The 12,757-nt window shown below is 37.2% G+C and overlaps 1 pseudogene; it reads right to left on the bottom strand.

Moving 5' to 3' along the window:
• Nucleotides 1-1,301: 1,301 nt before the first annotated feature.
• LOC149544459 (low affinity inorganic phosphate transporter 1-like) lies at nucleotides 1,302-9,860 on the bottom strand (annotated as a pseudogene).
• Nucleotides 9,861-12,757: the final 2,897 nt, after the last annotated feature.

Here is a 12,757-nt window from a genome sequence, read left to right as displayed (position 1 = left end):
TCAACCCGAACACTTCCTACACTAATAATATGCCCTAGATAGAGCAACTCTGTCATCCCAAACTCACATTTACTCATCTTGGCATATAATGACTCCCTCTCTAGAATATTGAGCACTGTATCAATATGCTTCAAATGTTCCTCCCAAGTACGACTGTATATCAGTATATCATCAAAAAATATTAACACAAACTTCCTCAACTGATCTCTGAACACTCTATTCATACAGGACTGGAAAGTGGCAGGGGCAGTTGTCAACCCAAAGGGCATGACTAAGAACTCAAAATGTCCATAGTGGCATCTAAAAGTTGTCTTCTCAACATCCACCTCTCTAACCCGTATCTGATGGTAGTCGAATCTCAAATCAATCTTGGAGAAGTAGCATGCACCATGAAATTCATCAATAAGCTCATCGATGCACGAGATAGGGTATCGGTTCTTAATTGTCTTCTTGTTTAGCTCCCTATAATCAATGCACATCCTCATTGTACCATCCTTCTTCTTCACCAATAGTACTGAAGAAGCGAAAGGAATTTTGCTTGGCCGTATGTGCCCCATGTCAATCAACTCCTTAATTGCCTTTTCTATTTCATCCTTACATCTCTTCGGATGGCAGTAAGGTGTGATGATAACTGGCTTAGCCCCTTCCTCTAATTCAATAACATGCTCGATTCCCCTATCCGGGGGTCTCCCTGGAGGTATCTCACCAAACACCTTAGTATGTTTGGTTATTATTTTTTGTACATCAGGTGGATACTCTTGTTTATGCTGCTCTGTCATCTCAGGCATTACTCTAAACTTTGCTACCCACTGCACCTGATCATGTCTAAAGAAACTCTGCATCCGCTTGAGTGACACCACTCAAAGTCTCCCATCTGACAAACCTCCGAGCACTATCTTCTTACCATTTGCCTCAAACCTCATTTTCATTTTCTCAAGGTTAAATGTAAACTCTACCAGAGACTTCATCTAGTTCATCCCAAGCACCATATCCTGATCACCAATGTTGACCACAAAGAAATCTCCTGTCATCTCATAATCTCCCAAACGAAGCTGCAAGTTGGAGATTTTCTTGGTACATTCAATTTTGAAGCCATTAGCAACCATCACCTTAAATCCCCTATGCTCCTCTGTATGTAGCCCTCTGCGTGTCACAAACTTCTCATCAATGAAGTTATGTGTCGCCCCTGTATCAATGAGTGCCACAACTCTCTGTCCATCCAAGGTTCCCCTAACTCTGAAAGTGATGGCCTCCTGTATACTTGACAACTGAGCTATCATGCTATCACCGCGTGCTTCCTCCTATGAAGAACTATCATCATCTCCATCTGATTCGGATGACTGCTCTGAATCTCCATCTACTGACTCTTCGGCTGAAAAGTACTCCATCTGCTTAGCTTTTGCTTTCAATGGACACTTATGTGACAAATCCCAAGGCTCCCTGCAATGAAAACAAAGCTTCTTCTTCCTGAGATCATTAAGTGTCTCATTGTCCAACCTCTTACTTTCCTCCTTAGCTGGCTAAACCTCTTTATGAAAAGTTTTCCTGTCCTTATCTTTCCTTGAAGGGAAACTCTTTGCCTGGAATTTATTTTTTGAAGATGAAGAGGAATCCATGTCACGAGCTTTCTTAATTGCTTCCTGCAAAGTGGGAGGGTTGAGAGCTTTAATCCACCCTCTCAACGGATCAGCTAACCCATCCATAAATAGAACTAGTATCCTCTGTTCACATACATCTGTTACTAACACTGCAAGTTTCTGAAACTCTGAAATGTATGTTTCCAATGATCCCCACTGTTTAAGCTGAGCTAACTCCTTGAAATGGAGTTCTGGATCCTTCCTATCAAAACATTCAATCAGCCTCCCTGTAAACTCCACATATGAGGTAATGTGTGCATGTCCCATAGTGACCATACCATGATGCCACCACTCGTGTGCTAACCCATCCAGATGAATTGCTGCGTACTTAATAGCTTCTTCCTCGGGCATAGGGTTCAATTGAAAGTATGTGTCAAGCTTTTGAACCCAAGCTCTTGCTGTAGACTTTCCTGAGCCATCATAATATGGTAACTCAAGTCTCCCTACTTTCTTCTGTAGCTCATAGCTCTGGTTCCTATCATGTCCATGTGGCATATGTTTCATCCGCACATCCATATACTCCCTAAAGGTAATTGCAGCAGTAAAATTTGGCCCTCCGGCTTCCCAATCTCTCCTCAACTGGTCCTGTATATCAGTAATCTGGGGCTCTGGTACGAGCTGCTCTGGAGCTCTAGGAGGAAATGTAGGAATCATGGGCCTTGAACTCACTGTCCTAGCTCGCTGGGGTGCATGACCGAAATTGTTCCCAACTTGTTCATCTCCATTATGTGTCCCATCCTGACCATTTCCATTCTGATTATTTCCTCCACCCATGTTAGCATTCAACCCCATTTGACGAGCCATCATCTGCATCATAAGATCCAATCTCTGATTCTGTTCCTGTGCCCTTTGTTCTGCTACTCGTTGACCCTGTACCAAGGTCTCTAATAACTGTAAGAATCTTTCCTCTCCAGGTTCTGGACCAGAATTCTTGCCTCCACCTAATCTTGTATTCCTGTCATCTCGGTCACCCATATTGCTGTCTTGATCAAAGAATACCTCCGCTGTGTCTGTATGACTGGATTCTATACCCCCCTGTACGGATGAACTAGACTGTTTGCTTTGCAGGTCTGAACTCCTATTTTTTCTTGCTCTGGTATTGCGGAAATTATAAGGCCCCTGTCGCATGCTCAAACATAAATGCTCTGATTTTAGTGTTTTGACATTTCATGAAACACTTTCCCCTCTATCCGCTAGTTCCAAATTTCCTATAAGACCTCCATAGGATGGCAGGACTTATAGCTCTGATACCACTGTAATATCCTCCCCTGATTTGAACTTTGACTTGTAGAAATTTAACTTAAGGAATATCGTCAAACACTTTGTATGCAAACTCATAAAGCTGATTTCCTCAATAAATTGCTTTCCAATGAGTAGATTTACGAACAACTATGAAGTGACATTAAATGCATAATACACATCATAACATTTTCACAAACACTTGGCACACATTCAACAATATATGAAAAATCTGGAAACTCTTTCAATTTGGTGATAAAGGGTGATTTTTAAATGTAGATGTGCACTTACAGCTGCCTTAAAGGCTGCAACAACTATTCAGACTTGTATTCAACAATTATTATGCAAAGTATCAAAATTTGACAGAAGAAACCTGGAATTAGTTGCCGTAGTATTTTGCAGATGTAGTCGGCAGCCTTCCAAACTTCTAATCAGCCGAAAAAACAATTAAACTTAATACCAACACTGTTCATGCCGTATTGTAGCAAAATACTGTTCATGCCGACTTTAGCAAAATACTGTTCATGCGGCACTATAGCAATAACTAACTTCAGATCTGCACCTCAAACCCTTGTAAATTTCTTTATGCGAACGCCCCAAATGAAAACCAGTGTGTTTCCTGAAGTGAAAACACCATTGATCCTCCTGATTGTGTCTTCCAACAGCGAAGAGAATGCTAGCAAAGAGGGATTCCATCCTCCAAGCCCGATAATCAGATATCCAGCAACGTAACATTAATCTTCATCCAAGCATACAAAAAAAAAGCTCGTCCATTTCTTTTATAGTGTTCTCACAAGAGCTCAATCCTTCGTTTTCTCAATGTGGGATAAAACATAACTCCCTTTATGTACCTTATGTCTCCAATGTGTTATAAAAATAAAGGGAACTCTTTTAATTTAAATATTTCCCACAAACTATAGTCTATGCATTAATAAAGTTAAATATTTAAATTTAACTTTATAAAATGGCTTTATCAACGCATAACAAATCTTATCAATGATAAATAAGTTTTCTTGTCGATTTTAGACAATTACCATCGACATACCACTGTGACTGAATGTCCGGCCATGTCTAAGATGACTTACTATAAATAGTAAGTATGCCCAAAGTTGCCTCAGAACCCCTCAGAAAGACCTGCAACTGAAACTATCTAGGCCAAATGGCCTCTAAGCCCCTTTAATGTCCTAGTTAGCCTACGGGACTGTGGGGCAATAGGCTAACGAAAACATCATGCTATGAATGCTAGAAAGGGGACATTACAGTTGTGTGATTTGTTATGCACACAAGCATAAAAAATGTTCATTTCAAGGTATTGCTAAAAAAAAAATCCCCTATTGTCTTATTACCTGTTTGTTTTGACAACAAAAATGAAATACACAATTGACCCAATACTCATGTAGAAATACTTCAATAATTGTGCACCATTAATACCAACAAAAGTACACATTTAATTTAATTGTACTACATTTTTTTTTCCTTGAGAAAATGGTTGTCTATTAGTCTACTAGACTATTTTTAGCGGGTTTTTTGTTTTTTTGGCAAAATCTAATGAATGATAATTTGAGCATGGGTAGTAAATGTCACTCTTCCCCTGTAGCAAATTTTAATCACAATTTTCTAGGTTTTTATGTTGCAATTGTTTTTGAAACTTCGATTTTTTTCCCTATATAATTCAATGAATGTCAGATTTTGAATTTGTAATTTGTTTATATCATTATTGGTGAGACATTGTGTATGGTTTGCTTGAATAGGTTTGTTATGGAAAATTTAAAATTAATCATGCACATGAGTTTTGCCCTTCAAATATAAAACCATCTTACACTTCAATAGAATAATGGGTTCAACAAGTATTTCACATAAGCTAGAAATGCAAATTTGTTTGAAATTTTGTATACTTCCATGCGATGAAATTATTGTGCACATCTTAGGATATATTTCCTTGGCTAAACTTGTCGCCGACGCTAAGCGTAGTGTGTACTCAACTCAACTTCTACCCCAAGCCAAGTTGACTGCATATAAGTACGTTGGCTCTCCTGCCATATTAAGCGAAGGCTGAGTAATTTGACAGGAGTGACCAAGGTTCGAGTCGCAGGAGTTCATTAGGAGTTGGTGAAGAAAATGAAGAAACAGAGTTCGTCGGATGCAGAGGAAGGGGGCGTTGAGGAGAGGGAGTGTGAGACTCCCAAGCATAAAAAAACCACAAGCTCTTCTTGTCCACCGCCTCCCAGTAAGAAGAAGGCAGAGCTCAAACATGGAGGCCCTCCTCCACGCGGCTTCTTCAACTCCCCTGAACTGGAAAAGTTCTTTGCAGATGCAGGGGCTTGATGCTCATCGGTCTCCCAAGCATTTACACCAGATCTGCCTGTACTATTTTTTGAGTATTGCTCTGCTTGTACAATGCACTTCGTTTCTTGTTTTCAATTAAGAAACGGGAAAAATGTTGGAATTTCCATCAAGCCTCTGTTTTTAAAATTCTTTGAATATGTGATTTTCCTCTGAACATTGCTGAATTGCAGAGGTAATGAAACCTTTCAATTTGATGTCATTTTACTATACATGTTATAAATAAGCCTTGAGCTGGACTGAGTACGTGTGAAAATGAATGAGATTGAGTAGCGTGGATTGCATTTTAATTTATTTTTGCATTTGTGCAAATGATCTTCGTGCTCATGGATACACAGTCTCTGTAGAGTTGAGTTGGTAATTTGTAATCCTTTTGTACTTATATTTCAAGATTTCCTTCATCTAATGGGAGCTTGCACGGTGTGGATTTTCTTTGGACAGTCTCTTCTATCCAATTTAAGATTTTTGATAGCATAAGAGCGTACCAAACAATCACCGTACAATAATCATATGTCCTTTTACAGAACATTTTAACACAACATTTGAATTTTATGAATTCAATGACTAGTTTGAGTTGAGAAACATCAAACCCATTTGGACGTTTGAATTTCGGAAGTTCCAAGCATTTGTTGAAGGAGGGCAGAAAACAAAAGTTATTTAAGCAAGGACATAGATGTAAAATTGAATTAAATTTCAAATCTTACGGCTGCCTTTGATTGAGCTAAAATATATTTTTTAAAAGGCTATGCAAACGTAGAATGATAGATGTATTTGATTTGGGTTGCTCATGTAAGCCCTCAATGTGGCAACATATATTTATTTTAATGGGTTATTTTTAGATGATTTTGTTGAGAAATGATTTTAATGATGCAAGGAGTGGAGGTTGAGGTTTTCCAAATTTGAAGTTGAGAGGGAGGTAAAAGAGGGTTGAGGTTGATTAATTGTGGAAATGGTTAATATTTAAAGATTTTAAATTTGATAGAAAATAATTGAAAAAAATATGAATATTTGATTGTTTAATTTGACGATCAAGATAAAAGGTTAGTTTAGTTTTAGAATTGGATTATTTGAATTGAAAATTGTTGTTAAATTGGTTAGTTATTGGAAATAGATGGTTCAGATTGATTTGATGAATTTGATGGCTAGGATTAGAGATAAATTCATTTGGGATTTTAGACATTTAAAGTAGTTAAATAGATTAAATACATGTTTATTTGGTTATGAAGAAGGATAATGTATTGATTAGTTAGATTATACTAAGATATAGGATATTTAGATAAACTAATCAAACAATAAGATTATTGAATTTGTTAGTTCAAGGGATGTAGGCAATTACTATAATTAAAAATATATATTTTATTTAAACAATTTGATGATGGAGAGAAATTTTAGAGATTAATTTTGATTAATTAATTAATTATAGCTTATCTAATTAATTAGTGGAGAGGAATGCAAGTGCAATTATGATTAATAGATTAAGAAATCTAATTAACCCATACTTGTCACTAGCTTGGTAAGTGAAGATACCAAGAAATGAGAAGGACCCCATGGTGTAGTGGATGATACAATATCATTCCTTTTCTATTAGAATGTACTAGAATAGGATATCAATGATTTACACTCTTCTTGTATATATACTATGCTTGCACTTAACCCTCTCATGACAAGTACAAACCTCTTATGTAGTATGGGGTGCATTAAGTCCTGTTCATAGTTGACCTTTGATCAAACCAATTTTTTGAATATCATATGACCAGGTCATTACAAAAATATCCTAGAATAGCTTGTTGGACTCATCTGCTTGGAGTAGACAAGGCAATGGTTTCACTTGATTTTTTTGCACCCCCTTGAGAATGCTAAAAGGAAACTCCAGGCAATAGGGATGTTAATGGTGACTAATTAAGACCACTTCCACCTTCAAGTATCCAAAATTATAATCTTTCATTGGATTCTTTTCTTTGATTTCATCTAATATGGTGATAGTTCAATTTTTAAATTTTTATATGGTTTTCTTAATATGGTTTTTGTATCCATATAGATGCTAGTTTTATATAAATTTTTTTTTTGCTCTCATGACTAAGAGTAAGTTTTACAAAGAACTGAATACATCTCATGATATAAAAAAAATTCAATTCATACAATAAAGAGAAATATAAAAAATTTCATCAAATATATTCACATTAGATATAATATAATTTGTTTTACAATCAATGTTATATTCACAACTAGAATCATGCTTGTTCAAAAAATATTGTATCATAAACTTTGTGTTTGAAGAATTTAAAAATTGAATTCTAATATTTAATAATGTTTTTGATATTAACAACAATCAAAATAAGAGGGTTGACCCTTAGTACATCATAATGGATAAAGCATTCAAATATAACACACTAACAAAAAACCATTACCAAGACATTAACAATCCCACCCTTAATATAAAAAACACAAAACCCAACCTAGTAATATCCAACCAAATATAAGCTAATAGAGTATCCCATCTACTAGTAATTAAGACAAAATTACTCGTAGACCACATATTGTCTTTCCATTTAAAAAATATTTAAGCATAACATCTAAAGCTATAACCATGGCATCAACTATAAAGTCCTTAAACAAAATATAAAAGTCTGAATGCCGAGCCACCAACGACAAGATGAAATAAGTAATAGCCATCTAAGCATAAGATAAATTCACATAACATAAATAATTATTTTATAGATGAACATACCTTTAAGTCATCAACATGATGAGAGTGATGGTATTTATGAGGCATAGATATTGCAAAACATATCTTATAAGATCTCCTAATTCTATTTGGTGCCTATCCCAACCACCTTTAAACATCACACAATAAGGAAGAAATTAAGCTTAGAACGGAGAAATTAAGATTAGAAAAATAAGTCAACTTTGACTATTTGGCTATTTAAGACTTTTAATCTAAGAATCAAACCTAAAACCTATCCCTATACCTGTCTTATGAACAATGAACAATGAAGATATACAAAGGTGAAACTGATGCAGAATGGGGAACATCACCTTAGGCACACATATTATCATTATCACTATCTACATAATCCCACCTTTTTTTTTTGTGATTCAGAACTCAGAGAGGTTGTCTGATATGCTTTCTTCCGTGTAGTGAAATGAAAACCCACGCTGAGACAAAGGACGAGTCGAGAGCTGTTCCTCATTCGTTTCGAGCGACCGGCCCTTCGTTTCCGGTATTAGAAATGTGAACAAGAAGCCCAAGCAGGCTGCCAGTCCAAGAAGAAGGAGTGCTCTATCCATACCAATTCCGTTGGGCTGGGCGGCGTAAATGAAGGCAAACACGCCAATCATGGCGCCTGCCTTTCCAGCCGCTGCAGAAATACCATGGCAAGTCGAACGGAGGCGAGCAGGAAACAACTCGGCGGGCACAATGAAAGTAGTAGTGTTGGGCCCAAAGTTGGCAAAGAAAAAAGTGAGAGAGTAAATAACCAAAAACCCATACATGTGCTTTGCGTCACACCAGTATTTGTCATAATGAATGGCGAGGACGAACATGAAAACCGACATGAAGAAAAACCCAGCGAGCTGGATCCGAAACCTACCAATCCGATCGACGAGCAAAATGGTGAACAAGTAGCCGGGAATCGTTGCAAACAAGGCGGTCAGCGCCTGTGCTCTTGCTATCTGGAAGACTTCATCCACGGGGTTCCCGTAATTCGTCTTCAACCATCCCACCGATTTTTATATATCCTTCTGAAACAGATTGTTGCTGTAGAAGGCAATATCCACGAAAAACCAGGTGGATGCGGTGCCTACCAACTGTTGACCGTGCAGTCTCAGAAAATCCCTGGAAAACAATCCGAAGGGCTGTTTTTGTTCGCGGGTCTCAAAGACGTCCGCGTCATCTTCTTCGATATTGAGGAGGAGAACTGTGGTCATATCAGCGACGGCTCGCTTGGGGTCCTTGGCCACCAGGGCCGTGTAACGGGCAGTCTCGGGCATTTTCATTCGCCAGTAGTATGTCAGTCCCGCGGGAATGGCCCCAAACATTACAATCATCCTCCACACCATGTCCTGCTGCGCCCAACTCGGATGAGAGAATTCTGATTTGAAGGGAGCCGAGACGATTACAGCCAATGCAGATGCTGCAAGTATTCCGACGCCCTGCATGGCGAAAACAGAGGCAATGAAAGCTCCTCTGGTCTTCGTGTTTGCGTATTCCGCCATGATCGTTGCAGAGAGTGGATAGTCCCCGCCAATGCCGAATCCCAGCCAGAACCTGAAGAAGCAAAGGCAGGTCACTACAGTCTTGCGGGTGCTGCCAAGAGAGAAGCCCGACAAGATCGAACTCGCGACCATCAAGGCGAGAGTGATCCCGTAGACCTTCTTTCGGCCCATCCTGTCTCCCAGCCAGCCGAAGAAGAGCTGCCCTGCAAATGCTCCAAACAGAGCGACTCCGTTCACTGCAGAGTTTATAAGCGGCGGCAGCGTCGATTTGTCGTAGTAGAGTCTCCCCAGAAGATTGGAAATGGGGGGAATGCAGAAGAGGTCGTAGGCGTCTGTGAAGAAGCCCATGCCTGCGATTAGTATTGCTTGGAAATGGTAGCACTGCGTCTGAGCCTTGTCCAGTGCAGACAGCACCTTCACTCCCATTGTCAAATCCTGTTGTTTCTCCAGATGGGTAATGATTCCCACAAGGAATGACATTATGTCTAATATGTCAACGAAGCTTCCTTCTTATCAAATGCACGTACTAAGAATACTCAGCATATCCTGAAACATATGCGATTGCAATGCTCGCTTGAATTTTGTCTTCTCCCAAAGATATTCTTAGTAAGAATTGTCCCGCTCCGTGGATAGTACGCCTTGTGGACACTAGCGCTTGGAAACGATAAATTAAAAACTACGTTTGAGCCCCGCCAACAAAGTACCATTTTGAAATCTTTTTCTTAACGGACGATGTGTTTGAGGAGTGGAGTATTTAATTGTTTTTTTTCTTGTGTATGTCCTACAAAACAAGTCTCATTTTGAAATCTTCCTCTTAATGGGCGATGAGGTTGAGGAGTGAAGTATTTAATTGCTTTAGTGTTGTATAAGTTCTATCAAACAAGCCTCATTTTGAAATCTTCTTCTTAATGGGCGATGCATTTAAGGATCTTATGTTCTATCAAACAAAGTTTTGTCCATCATGATATGCATGATTCTACAATTATAGTTTGCAAGAATATTTAGAATATTTTAATATTTATCATTTAGAATGGCAATGCTTATTTGGAATTTTCATTACTCTTAAAGATATTTTAAAGAGTTGGCAAGCCTTCAAAAAAACTATGGGATCCAAACATTTTCTTGAATAATTCAATTCAAAACAACTAGGGAAGCTGACCAATTCCATAACCCTACTGTCTATCCAGACATTAATCAATCAAATTTTTCTAGTTTATACTTTAGACCATTATCTTTTGAGGTCCATGATAAGAGATATCTATAATGGCTATTGACATCACATTTCTTTCTAAATAATAATTAAATTTAAAATTAGATTACAATTTGAGAAGACATTAGATATCTTGTTTTTGGAGTAGGAATTGGCAATGTATTGTTTTAATAAATATTGACAAGACATTTCCTTGTAAATATTCTTGAATATTTAATTTAATAATCTTTTGTAAAGAAATGTCTTGTCATCACTTATGTGTTGGCATGCATATCCTATGCTTCCAAAGTTTTAAGCTTTAAGAGAGGTTCGAGCCTTGCCATGTCACTATAGTATTCAATAAAGTCCAAAAACTATAGCATAATACATTAAACATACAACCACATTTAGAAAGGACAAAAATAGCCATGGAGGAGGATGGATCTAACAAATCACATTTAATTATATTTATTGACTACCTTGTGTGTGTGTGTGTGTGTGTGTGTGTGTATTGTCAAGTTGTAAATGTGCTAGCTCGACCTATTGATGGTAAGGGGAAGATCTCATCTTCCCTTTCTCGATTGATCGAATCTCCAGCTCCAGGTATTATTTCACGACGTTCTGTGTATGAAACTCTTCAAACAGGTCTTATTGCTATTGATTCTATGATCCCTATAGGAAGGACGCAAAAGAGATATATAACTGCTTCAAAGCATATTAACAAACCTGGTCTAAGAATCTATTCTAATTACTGAGAAATCCCTAAAGTTGTAGGTGGAATGGGGATTGCAATCCTCTCTACTTCGCAAGGAATAATGACTAATCGAGAAGCTCGATAAAAAAAAATAGGAGGAGAATTATTATGTAGTTTTTGGTAACTCCAAAACAAAAATTAAATGCCTAAATTGCATTTTTGCCTACAATATTGCAATGCTATAAAAAAAAAAGTAATTTACTAATGGCTGAATGGTCAAAGCACCCAACTCATAATTGGGAAGTCACGGGTTCAATTCCTGCTAGATGCATAATAAATAGTTATTGCACTCTATTTTTTAGATGAAAGAATTGCAACAAGGTTATATAAAGAATATAGATCAAAATTGAGATGGAGAAGTATTATGTGGATTACTCCTTCTTTTTATACACCGTGATTAGATTTAATAATCTAAAAACTGTATATAACAAGAATTAACCGAATTTACCTGATGTAGAGGTGACTAAGAAAGCTACATAGGTGAATATATAGCCTATAGAAAAGTGAGCTAATCCAACTAATCGTGCTTGAACAATTATATATATGTGTGTTTGTGTGTGTGTGTGTACAGAGTTGTGGTGTTTTTGTTTTTGTTTTTTTTTTACATTTTCGAATAGCGCATACGCGCTTTAAAAAAAGAAATTTTTTAGAAATGGGCTACATACGCGCAACCCATTTATTTTATCTCAATTTTTAACCTTCCTCCAATAGCAGTGCGTACGCAAATTGGAGAAAACAAAGCTTTTCACCACTTGCCTTGCCAATATGCCTCCTCGCCAAAAAAATTCAAGATCACGAGCACGCCCATGTTATATGTGATCTAAATTTCATTTTGCATTGTTTGATATGTTTTTTATATTGTTTTGTAGGTTTTTTATATTGTTTTGTAGGGATTTTACAATTTTTATTTAGATTTCAATTGATTTTTTATCAGGAAATGTTAATAATTAATTGGAAAATTCCCAAGAAGCTCAAAACCCTCAAGAAAATCAAAACCAAAACCCTCCCCAAGAAGAACAATAAATTCTGCAACCTGAACCAATTGCAAGGCCTCTACCTGGCACACAAGAAAATATAATAAATGAAATAGAAAGAGGCAAAATTGAATTAGAAGGACTCATTGGTCGGTTGAAAGAATTTGGACAAACCAATCCAATGAGGGCTCAATTGGCATCGTCCCTCAAATCCATTAAGACCCAGATAGCTTCAGTTAGTGGTCAGTTAGATGTTTGGTGGGTTAAGAGGGATGAACAAAAAAGATTTTATGCAAATAAATTGTTATATCAAGATGTTAAAAAAAAAGATATACCAAAAGGTAGAATATGTGCATTATTTAGATAACCCGATGAACAAAATACTATTAGAGAGGGTACTAAACAG

Source organism: Cupressus sempervirens, chromosome 8 (genome assembly GCF_028749045.1).
Source record: "Cupressus sempervirens isolate cs-2001-9-10 chromosome 8, ASM2874904v1, whole genome shotgun sequence".
Lineage (NCBI taxonomy): Eukaryota > Viridiplantae > Streptophyta > Pinopsida > Cupressales > Cupressaceae > Cupressus > Cupressus sempervirens.
This window is presented reverse-complemented; position numbering and strand designations above follow the sequence as displayed.